The following is a 12,824-nucleotide window of genomic DNA, read 5'->3' on the forward strand; positions in this document are numbered from 1 at the left end:
ATCCCCGAGAGAACCTGCAATGCGGAAGCCCAGGATGGATTGTTTCCCACCGCAAAAGAACCCACCGGATCGTGGCCCGCCTATGCGCCCATGAGATGGAGGGAATACTGAAGAGAATGGCTAAGGATTGCTGCTGTGATGTTTGACTTTGGGAAGGTAAAAGAGAATATAGCAGACTAGGCAATGGCAGCTGCCGCAGGAAGAGGGGAATATCTAATCACAATTGCGAGAACATCCCGTAGCAACCACCAATGTTATGGGTTGATGGTAGACGCCCCGTTGGCGCACAGTTTGAGCTACAAGTGCTTCTAGTTGGGGGAAGTACAGGGAGGGTTGCAGAGGTTTCGGTGTTAATTCAAAATCCGCAAAGTGGGATGGATGACCCAAGCTGGACCATGTTTCAATGGAGGGAACCCTAGGGTACTAGCTGGGACTCACAGCCCATCCTGGGGAAAACGTTCAGGTGATATGAGGATAGGGTCAACACTGCAGTTGTTTTAGTTTTGTTTTCATGGTTTAGAACTTACGATCACAGGGTCATGGTCTCCACTGAAGAGTCTCTTACTCTGGGGTGGGGAGGAGGGAGGCATAAGATGCAGATGAAACACTGGGCCCATACATGCAGGATGCATGCCCCCCGGGATGGCAATGACATATGAGGGACGCTTGACCTTGCTCACATGGAATGTTAATGGACAGACGTCACCCTGCTGAGACACATCTCCAGAGCACGGAATGCGAATTATTTCGAAGATCCAACAATGCCACGGCTTACAACATGGGATTCACTAGGAGCTCACGGGGGGAGATGATCCTCATACACAAGAGGGGTCCATTCCAGCTGGGAAGGGTTCACAAATGGATCAGAGCGGGCGCTTTGTGGTGGTAACCGGGTAAATACAGGGGAACACCTGGGGAATGGAAACAGTCTATGCCCCCCACTGACACACAAGCTCTTGGCTGACCTCCAGGCAGTACTGTTGGACAAACAGGCTGAGTATTGGGTAATGGGTGGGGACTTCAACAAAGTGATGGACCTGACCAAAGACAGGACACACGTGGGCACCAGAAATCCCAACCTCCCAACTAAACTGTGCTCTTTTGCCAGGTCAATGGGGTGGGTGGATGTGTGGCAGACATTACACCCATCGTGCCTCGGATTGTCCTTCCTCTCCAGGGCACACAGCTCCCTATCACGCATAGACTATTTCTTTGTCCCGCAGGACATGACTCACACACTCTTAACAGCCACATACCATGCCAGGAGAATCTCGGATCATTACCCCTTGCTTATGACACTGAAACACGGCAGGAAAACTCACAACTCCATCTGGCGCCTCAGCGCATGCCATCTGGGGTTGCCGGGAATAGCGGAGGGTCTCACTCAAACAACAGAGGAGTACTTCTCCCTCAGTTCAGGATCAGTTGATAGCCCAATCACATTGTGGGAAGGGTACAAAGCGGTGCTCCTAGGGGAGGCTCTCTCTATGGTGTTGGCCTGCTGCAAATTCCATGCACGGGCACTCGCAGAGGCAGAAGAACGGGCAGCGAGGGCGCAAGAACAATTCCTTGCAGCGGGAACAGAGACATCCAGGGACGCATTTGTCACCGGCCAAGAGGTGCTGAGAAACTTGGCTCTAGAGAATGCCAGAACAGCGCACTGGACCATGCGAAGCCAGATATATGAGACCGAGGATAAAGCATGGAAGACATTAGCTTGGCTGGAAAGGCGGGATAGAAATAAGGGTTATGTACGCGCCAAACCGGGATCAGAAGGGGAACTACTATCCAGCGATGCAGAGATTGCCAAAACATTTGCCTCCTTTTATGAGCACCTGTATTCCCAATGCCCATCATCGACAGGTCAGGACATCTCGAGGTTCCTAGATTATATTGCAATGCCCAAGCTGTCGGAGCAACAGATAGGTAAGTTAGAAGCAGACACCACAGAAGAGGAAATAACTGCGGCCGTATCCCAACTCCAATCTGGGAAGTCCCCGGGTCCCAACGTGTTCCCGGTGGAAACATGGAAGAGGCTGGAGAATAAGGTCACAGGACACATGCACTGCGCCAGAGTGGAGGGGAGGCTCCCGCAAGATCTCAGACAAGAAGCTATCATTATGATCCCCAAACTCGGTAAACCACCGGAGCTCTGTGCCTCCTATAGGCCAGTATCACTCATTAATGCGGAGGCTAAAATCAGGTTACTGGGGGCAATTCACTCTCTGATACACCAGGACCAATCCGGTTTTCTGCCGTTTAGGTCCACCCGTATGAACCTCCGAAGAGTCCAGATCACCATTGATCAAGTGGCAGAGATAAAAGACCCACTTGCGTTACTGGCAGTGGACAAAAAGCCTCTGACTCAGTGGGGTGGGCAGCACTCTGGGACATTATGGAGCGTACGGGTTTTGGGTCCAAATACATTGTATGGGTCATGGTACTCTATGACTCCCCCGAAGCAGTGGTGAGAGTAAATCGGACCATGTCCAGGGCCTTCCAGCTCAGACTGGGAACCAGTCAATTAGACTGATGACCGTGACAGAATGGTCAAGCTTCAAATGGCCATGGGGAGTGGAGGATAGAGTCTCTCTATGCAGATGATCTCCATATCTTCATGAGCAATGCCCCAATGCTTGCCTGGTGGTAAAAGATATCCTGAATAGCAGGATTTCTGTGGCTTAAAAGTAAATAAACAGAAAACGGTGCTCTTTCCACTGAAGGGAGTATGGAAGAAATCCCATGTAAATGCCCTTACTCTGTTTCCATACAGAGCTTCACTTACCTGGGTATCAAAGTCAGCCCCAAAGCTGAGGATGTTGTCCACCTTAACTTGCAGCGGGTGGTGGATAGATTTGCAGCAGATGTTGCCCACTGGCAATCCCTTCCACTGATGCTCATGGGTAGGGCAGCCCTTTTCAAAATGCTAGCCCTTCCAAAGTTCCTGTATGTTCTCCGAAACGCCCCCTCCACATCACCCATGTGACTTTCAACTCCATTGAAACCACCCTAAGGAGACTGCTTTGGGGCGGGAAACAAACCTGTATAGCATTAAAACCCTTGCAGCGCTTCACCTGGGAGGGAGGGATAGGTCTACCATGCCTCCGGACCTACAACTGGGCTGTGCAACTAGGGGTGGTTAACGACTGGCTTCATGGGGATCCAGAGCTCCACATATAAGAGGAGAGATCAGATACATTGGGCCGACCACACCCTTCCAAGTGTTATATGGGAGGGAAATGGACCTGACTGATATGTCCAGAATGGTGAAACAGATCCGCAAAGTCTGGGCTAAAGCCACTCACCACATATGCTGGGGTCGGAAACCGACACTGGACCAACCCCTATGGCACAACACACACATCCTGCAGGTCTTGAAAATGGGACATTTCAAAAACTGGGAAGAATGGGCATATAACTTCTTGTGGATGTACTCCAGAATGGTCAACCAGCTACGTTTACTGACCTTCAGAATAGATTTGAACTACCAATTGACAATTGGCACAGTGGAGTTTTGATACCCCTGATCAGGACTTGGTCAAGACACACAAAGAAGATTTAATTTTAGGTATACTCTATAATCATTTACTAAATGCACAGCAAAAATCTTTGACTGAGGAGGACTGTAAAGGGAGAGAAGAATTGAGGGTGTTGTTAAATAACAGAAAGAGAATTTGATTACAAGATGGGCTGATGGTTCAGGAGTCCGTCTCAGGCCAAATCCAGTGGGTGGTACCTTTGTCATTTTGGGGGTTGATGCTACATCATGCCCATGATGCTATAACAGCAGGACACAGGGGTTCACAGAAAACATTGGACATTTAAAAATAATATGATTATTGGCCACATATGTCCCAAGATGTAGAGTTGCACACATAGGGATGTTTGATGTGTGCACAGTTTCAACCTACATCTCCAACACATTGGGCACCATTAATGAAAAGAGGTCTGACATTTCCATGGTCAGATTTGCAAATCGACTTCATTGGTCCTGTCCAAAGATCACCTCGGGGAAACAGATATATGCTAACAGTCACCTGTTTAGTGTCCAAATGGTTGGAGTGCATACGAGCACCTGACTGCAATGCGCAAACAGCAGCCACATTGCTGGTTAATCATATTTTCTCTAGGTTTGGTTTACCTCAAAGAATCAAATCAGACGATGGAAAAATGTTTGCGAGTGCAGTGATGACTAACCTGGCACTTTTTGGGAGCAAAAAGGAAACTGCATATTTTCTATCAGCATCTTTTTCTGGTGGGGTGGAACATTGCAATAGATCAATTATTGAAATTTTGAAAATGTTTGCAGCTGTAGCAGGGTCCAGCTGGGATTTGGGACTCCCTTTCGTGCTAATGACTGTTAGGTCAACACCATCAAAATCCACAAACCTCAGCCCACACAAAATTCTGACAGGTAGAAAAATGGTCTTCCCACAACATTTGCTATACCAGACCAATGAACAGGTTCTCGTAAATGCAGCCACAATTCTTGAAGATGTGGAAGAGCAGAGAAAACATTTGCGGCATGTATTTGCGCAGCAGAATTTAGAAAGAGCCGCTGACAGTGCCAAATCATACTATAATAAGAAAATATATGTGACATAATATGAAGTAGGCAATCAAGTTTTTAAATTTGACTTTACGAAGGTAAACACAACAATGCCAAATTGCTAGCATCCTGGTGCAGCCCGTACAAAATTGGGGTCAAGGGTTCACCTGTGGTCTACAGAATTATGATCAAGGAAGGAGAGCTGACCGTGGAACAATTTGGCCTCGTCAATCAAATATAGCCATTACATTTGAAACATGAGGTGAAAAGGCTAGAGCAAGCTGGAGAAACTAGTAGGGAATGAAAGGTGTAGTTTTATACTAAAATAAAAGCAAAACAAATATGCCATTTTACTTGGAAGGGATTCACCATAACAGGTAAGTAGATGCACCATAGCAGGTAAGTAGGTGTGGATGGAATTATTAAGATACATTGTAAAAAAGGGTGATAAAACAGGTGAGTAGCTGTCTGTGAGAGAATTAATGTGAGGTGTGAAAAAAAAAACATTTCTTTAAAAAAAAAATGTAGACTTGTAATATTGCAGTTCTAGGCTAATGATAGGTAGGATACATTTTTGGTTTCCAAATAGGTGGAAAAAACGGGGGGATGTGTTTCAATGTTATGTTTTCATTATACTTAATCCATAAATGTGCTTTCAGAGTGTTGCAGTGGGAGCTGTTTATATGCTGTATAACACGTGCTTTTGTTAAAAAAGAATGAAAATTAGATGTTGTATAATGTGTTTGTATATAGTATAATACATAATATTTCTTCCAGGTTGTGAAGGGAAATGGAGTAATGGCAATAAAAAAAGTGTTTTACTTGATACTAATCTGTCTATTTTTCTTCTGATTTAGATATTAACTGCCTTCCTTCACCAGTGCCCCTGGAGCTGGGTGTCGTTGGCGGGGACCCTTGGAGGAGCCTGGACTGGAGGCCCCTGAACCAAAATCCCCTAGGCTGAAAAAGGGGGAGAAGATGATGAAACTGACGTGCGTAAAGCAGAGACACAGATGTGGTGAATAGAAGTCTACACCCATCTTGCAAGAAAATATGTGGCATTGTGCACTGGGCCACCTCCAGGCCTACTGATGGATTTGCCACTGCCAGTTTAAAGGACCCTTCATTTTCCATCAATTAAATTCAATGATTGCATGATGAATCATCCTTCCAATATGTATCCATTCTGAATCGTGAATAATTGAACTGAATTTATTTTTAGGTGCGAGTCACTTCTTTAAATCTAGAGACATTGGACCTCATTACGAGCATGCTGGTCCAGTAACAACGGTGCTGGTAAGCCTACCGTCACTGTTGCTACCGGACTGGCACTCTCCGAGTCTGCGGGTGACTACCGTCCCACCCACCAGGTCTGACCTGGTGGGCAGGACGGCACCCGCCCGCAGACTTTTTTGGGAAGCACCGGTACCGTTTTTAACGGTGCCGGTGCTTCAATCATCCCATTCCCATTGAGTTCTATGAGACTCAAATGTGAATGGGAATTTACATTTTTCCAGCGCCTGACATCCAGGAGCACCGGGGTCATAATCCCCCAGTGTTTCCGTGATGGCAGGCACCGGAAAAAATCACAAATTCGGCACCAGCCTGCCAGTTTTACCGGCACGGTTACCCCCGGAGTTGTTATGAGGCCCATTGATTTCAATGTATTTCTATGTATGGATTTATTGAGCCATCTATTGACTACATGGACAAATAGTATTTTTTTTGTTTAGCAAAAGGGCTCAAAGAAGTGCTCAGTGTTACTTGTGTATTGGTGATTTATTGTTAAGCTACTAAACATTAAAAACACAATTGTAAAAAAAATCAAATCATGTGCAAAACACTTATGCAAAACACACAGCATCCTATGTAGCTTGGGGGAAGACATTGGGCCTCATTACGAGTCCGGCGTTAACCGAGGCGGTAAAACCGCCTGGTTAACGCCGGACTCGTATTACCATTCCGCCTCCGTGATTCCCGGAATTACCGGGGCATCACAACCCCGGTTTTCCGGGAATCACGGAGGCGGAATGGTGTAAATCCCCATTCCCATTGAGTCCTATAGGACTCAATGGGAATCGGGATCATGGAAACACCGACAGCATCTTGTAATGCTGCCGGTGTTTCCTCGTCCGCCTGCAGGCGGGCGGTGTTAAACCCGCCAGGTCAGACCTGGCGGTAACATCACCTCCCGCCTGCAGGGGTCGGGATCAGGCGGTCCGGAAACAACGGTGGCGGCGGGTTTACCGCCACCGTTATTTCCGGACCGCCACGGTCGTAATGAGGCCCATTGTTTACTATAATGTCATGACTGTACTGTTGCTCTTAACATCGGGGTGTGGTGAGCCAATGAATTGTCAGGTTCTGATAGAACCGGGGCCTGCATCTGGTGGGGTAGTTGAAGAAGCCTGGGTTCCTTCTTGCGAACAGAAGATAATTATATCAGAATGTCTATACCAGTGTGAATCCAGAGCTGGTTTCACAGAGATGTCTTAATACATCTGAGATTAGGTCTGCCTAAGTGAAAGAATGGGTGCAGGCCCAGAAGGAAGGTACTTAAAGAGCAATAAAAGAAATTCTGCTACAGTTAGAGAAAACATTTATGAACTCCTCCCATTAAAAAAAGGAGGGTGTAGAATAGCTGGCTTTCTGGTTGCAGTGATTGTCATGACTATAATTGTGCTATTGTGGGGACGACAGTGTCTACTGCAAATGCAATTTCTGTTAGCACTTTGGGTGGTAAGGCCCAAGAACTGGGGCAGGATTTAAAAATGATTCAGCAAAGGTTAGACAATCTCACGTTTGAGCAGACAGAGGTAATTCAGTATATAACAAACTATTTTGATGCTAAATGAACATTCAAGGATAATGGAACACAGCTTCAACATTGTGGTAAAACATGACAAACTGATGGAGGATGTTTTGAATGTGTTGAATCCTTTGGAAAGCGTATTGACACAGTTCCTAAGAGAAGTTGAAAACAGAGTGTCTCAACTGATACAAGGACACATTCCTTTGTACTTTGTGTCATCTGATATCATCTGCCAAATGATGGCACTGATCACACATAGAGAGGTGGAAACCATCCAAGAGAAAATTGCAGTTGAAATGGGGAGTGCAAATCCCTTATATAAAGAAGTTGAAAGAATGGAAATAGGTTTTCTGGTATGTATCCCATATGCCACCCCAGAATTGATTTATCAGACTAAATTGGTACACAATGTGGGTTTCTGGCAGGGGGACAAATGCTTTAACATTGTGACTCCTGAAATAGTGGCTTTTCAGGATTGGGAGCCCGACTTGTATTTAGTGCCAAAGTTGGACACTTCTTCTATTTTTAAGGAACAGAACTACATATGTCCAGGGAAGCTGTTCATACCTGACGCATCAAGCGCCATTTGTGGGTTGAGGGAGATCATGGCATTGCTGAAGGGTGTGAAATATCTATAAGTAATACAAAACCTAATGAGTTGGCATATGCTAAATTAATTAAACACAGGTGGCTGGTCAGCACAAGTGCATCAAATGTTACGGTGACCCCCCCAATCATGGCTCATTTCTTGTCAAACCATTGCAATACAAGGTATGTTATATGAGTGTCCCTGAATATACAGTGGTGACAATTGGAGGATTCACATTATTTCATATGGATGGGAAGCTGTGGGAAGGTAAAATAGAGAGCGTTGAATTATTCCAGAAAGATACATTTCTCATCCTCAAATTCAATATTTATCTATATATATATATAAAAGTGAAAATGTGTGGATGTGTAAGTTTGTGGCTTCACGTATATTGCCTATACAATTCCACACAGTTTCACCAATCTGCACCAAATTTTGCACAGTCCACTGTTTGGACCCTCTGGATATTACTGACTACATGACATTTGGACACGCCTCCCCTTTCCCTGGATTTCAGCAAAAGTCTGTGGATTTGTGGGTTTGTGGCTTTGCGTAATTTCCCTATACAGTTTCACACTGTTTCACCAATCTGCACCACATTTTGCACAGTCACTTGTACCTAAGGGAATGAAAGCCAGGGCAATGCTGGTTATATCAGCTAGTTGAAACATAGAAATGTGCACATGATTAAAATGAATATGCAGAAGAACAATATCACTACGAGTGATATGCGTTTGACAGTAGGGGATGCTTACACATGGGAACATGGACAGAAAAGGGTTTGTTGATTATGGCTGTGTCCATAGTATCCATCTTGTTATGGCTGATTGTGCTTACCATCTAGCTATGCATAATAATGTTCACCATGTTGACTGTTGAGAAAAGGAAAGTCAGTTAAATAGAGCACAAGGTTTTTAAGGCACAAATTAGTTAAAATCTGTTTAACATTTACGACCAGGAATCTTGTTTATGTAGGAGCCCATGTTTATTCAGGTCTCTACAGAAAGAAGGGGGAAATATGTAGGGGCGACAAGTGGTGCGAATTTAAACAAGGCCAAGAATTTCAATGACAAGTCAGACTTCTATAGAAGGTGTGTGCCACTGTATAAATGATGATGGTATTGCACAAAGTGTGTGTGTGGCTTATCACTGACGTGAGGCACTGGAGTGTAATAAAGAAGGGGTGACTTAATAGAGTTAGCAATGCATAGCATAGCAGTGGCATAGTGTAGTTGCAGCATAGGGACTAACAAACATAACACTACTAATCCCCTAACATACTAATAATTAACCCTAACATATTCAAATGATTGGTGTTTAGAATGGTGAAAACTATGAGTGCAGACTGGTGGTGTAGATACTGAATGTAGGCACAGGCTATGCTACTTTGGAAATATAATGCACAAATAAAAACAGTTTTATGATGGGAACGTGAGGCTTAGAGTATGAGAAATTTGCCTAAAGAAGCCATTGTTTAGAGCTTCCAGGGCAGGAAATTAGAATTGAAGTGTTTCAAATATCCATCCGGGGCCACTGAGCTGAACCCTGTACAAAGGTAACTGTGAAGGAGCCCATGTTAGCCTTCTGGAAAAATACAGGTAGTTGACAAGATAGGTACAAGTTTGATTGATGGATGATATTACAAAAAGGAGGTGTGAAATTGCTGGTGAAAACATATGTTTTTTTAGACAGATGTAAGTAAAGGGATGGCAGAGAAGTGAACTTAAAAGGCTGATAAGGAGGAGTGTCAGCGGCTGGCAAAGCGAGGTTGAATGAAAGAAGGGAGAAGTGGCGAGAAGGAGAAATTGGAGGGGTGCTGGATGTGGCCACGCATGTGTTGAACTGAGCGTGAGCGCTTGGAGACTGCACCCGGTGACAGTGGAGGAAGGAGGGGCTACTTCAGTGGGCAATGGCTGTTGCAAACCTGAATGAGGGAGAGGCAGCCGGGGTTATCGAAGACTTTGCATGCAAGCTGATTTCCCTTGCTGAGTTAAGTGAGAATGCTCCGTCAAAGCAATTACAATGAATACAGCAATTGATTAGCATTTTGTTTGCATCGCTATCTTGGTCTGAAAAATAGAGAATGCGTTTACTCCAATGTAAAATATGAAGTTACAACTTGTGGTTATATTTTATATGGTTGCAATTGTCACATCCAGTTTGTTACCTTGCATTTATTATTTTCATCACCAACATTGTGTACTAAGATGAGATTTTCAAACTGCATATAAAAAAATACATGACAACATAAGTATGTGTGCTGGTCCATTGTTCGTGTGGTCTAGTAGATTTACCAATAAACTGCCTGCAGTAAACTTAGTGTCCACCTCCCTACACAGAGTCCAATAATTGTATCCAAAGAGGACCCAAATGAAAGAGCAAGATTGCAAGCACATTCCCCATGTTTAGATGAATGCTTTAGCAAACAAGGGCAAGGCACATTATTGCATGCACTTGTAACAACCTGGCAAAGGCAAGAAGAGGGAAATAAGTCCTACAGCTAGGATATGGTGTTTGCTGCTACTGTTGTTCAATGTAATGCCTCAAGGTTTTGTCCTAAAAAACAAATTAAGCATACAACTTACTATTGCTTTTAACAGCAACCTCTGCCAAAACCTATTCAGAAAAACAAACTACTTGGGCTTACCTGTAAATTAACATCACCCAACATTGTTGCTGAGATTCTTCACTTTTCACTAAGACGGCTATTCATTTCTGTAGATTTCAGTAGGCAGACGCATGTAAATATGGATATGTGTCTATTAGTAGACAACACAGTGCTTGACTATTCATCTTGTTGACCCCAACTGCTCCTCCCTATTATTATCAATTAGTAGTTGCATATTGGTTGACACCAGGTGGTCGACCTGTTCAACTGCTCATCCCTCCTCACTAAAACGAATCTCTACATCTCTCCTATTACCCCTTCCCCTCTCTCCCCAAACCCTGCCTGCTCTCTTCCTTTCCATGGATCTTGCCCTTGTACTCCTCTTGATGCACCACCTCCTACCATCCATGTCCTGTCTCAACCTTGTAGTTACCCATTCCCTATGACACCCTGTTAACCCTATCCCTCCCATAGACCTGACACCGCAGCCCCCTCCACTCATTACAAGCATTCCACACCACAAATTTCCACACCCCTCCCTCCTCTGTCCCTTCCCACCTTACAAGCATACACCCACCATGCATTCCCCACCCTTACAGACACAGCCCCACAAACATTTGCCTACCCCACCCTCACTAGCTCAGTGCTTACCTTGTAGTTTGGGGTCTCTACTCGTCATTAAGTGGTCAACAAATTGGACAGGTTAACCTGGTTGAATGGCCTACCAGTCCCAACTGGTGACCACTTATTGATGAGTGGTTGCATCATCAACCAGGTGGGGTTGAACAATAGATTAATTACCGTAAGTGCATTGTATCTGCCAGTGTGAAATGTATATGAGTGCTTTATGAATGCCAGTGAAGCATGACATTCCAGTGTACCTGCCGGTCTGGCATGCAGGTGCATATGAGTGTGTTGCACATGCTAGTGAGGCATGTCAGTGCATGGTGCTAGCTAGTGAGGCAGGTATATGCTTATATTGCACTTGCTTTTGAGGCTTGTGTATTTGAATTGCTCACATGCATGAGAGACGTGTTTGTGTATTGATTGTTAATGAGGCAGGTAAGTGCATTGAATTTACAAGGGAGGCAGCTATGCGCATGGCACTGCAATGTACAGGGGAGTGAGGTGTGTGCATTTCTGTATATGCTAGTGGGGCATGTGTGTGAATTCATGTGCCCAATCCGATATTTATTACACCTGTAGAGTGCAGAGTGGGTATCAGCCAGCACCCAAATTATGAACATCCCTCACTGTGCACCAAACACCTGTAGTGTTTAATGTGATGCAAGCTAATAGTTTTAGAAAGGTTGTGCTCCTATTGCAGCTAATCTGGCTCAAAAAGGCATATGAGGGTGGCCAGCCAGCTGGGGGACTGGCCTAATCCCTGGCATATCTTGAATTCCTTGTCCGTGCCTGGATGCAAAGGCAATAATTAAAGTGCACATGTCAAGTATAAAAACACTGCAACCAACACATCTGTTTTTGAAAACATACTGGGGTGAATTGATCCCACCAAAACACCTTTGACATGAGTTAACAAATATAAACAGAGTGCCCGGTTAATGAATTCCATCCAGGGTTGGACTGTGATCCAAAGTGTCCCTTTTAAAAATTTTCAACGTAGACCCATATTACCCATTTTACGCCATGCTAGCATGCTCAGATCCTCTATGTAGAATTTCGGGGAGAGGGGTTGTAAAAAATGACTAAATCGGGAATTTTAAAGCACAATTCCCTATATAGGGATACAAAGTAGATAATGTAATAAAACATTGACATACAACATTTGTAAGAGTGAGTACTAACAAAGGAGAAGAAGAAGTTGAAGCTTTATATCCAATCTTACTTCAATTCCCATGTTGGTCATGCCACCGCAGGGGCATGTATAAAATGCCCTTGTTGAAATATGTAAGCATATTATTTAATCGAAGCTTAAATGTTCACCTAGTGAAGCAGCAAGGGGTGGTTTCTTGCCTGAGGTATCCAAATGTACCAGCCCCCAGTGGCGGCTGGTCAATTTGTTTTTGGGAGGGGTTTAAATATTTGCCGCAAGTATGCAAGAGTGACTGGCTATAGTGAGGAAGCCCCTCAGTTTATGTAAAAAATGTGGTAAAAAGCCAGACAGTTTTCAATCATTTTTGTAGGGCAACTCATGAAAACATCCAATAGATGCAAGTCACCAATAGTGACAGGAGCATTTTAAAATGCATTGTCATGCCTTTCCCCACAGTATATGACAGTATAAAACATATGTTTACGCTGG

This window comes from Ambystoma mexicanum, chromosome 9 (assembly GCF_040938575.1).
Source record: "Ambystoma mexicanum isolate Mex_15411 chromosome 9, UKY_AmexF1_1, whole genome shotgun sequence".
Lineage (NCBI taxonomy): Eukaryota > Metazoa > Chordata > Amphibia > Caudata > Ambystomatidae > Ambystoma > Ambystoma mexicanum.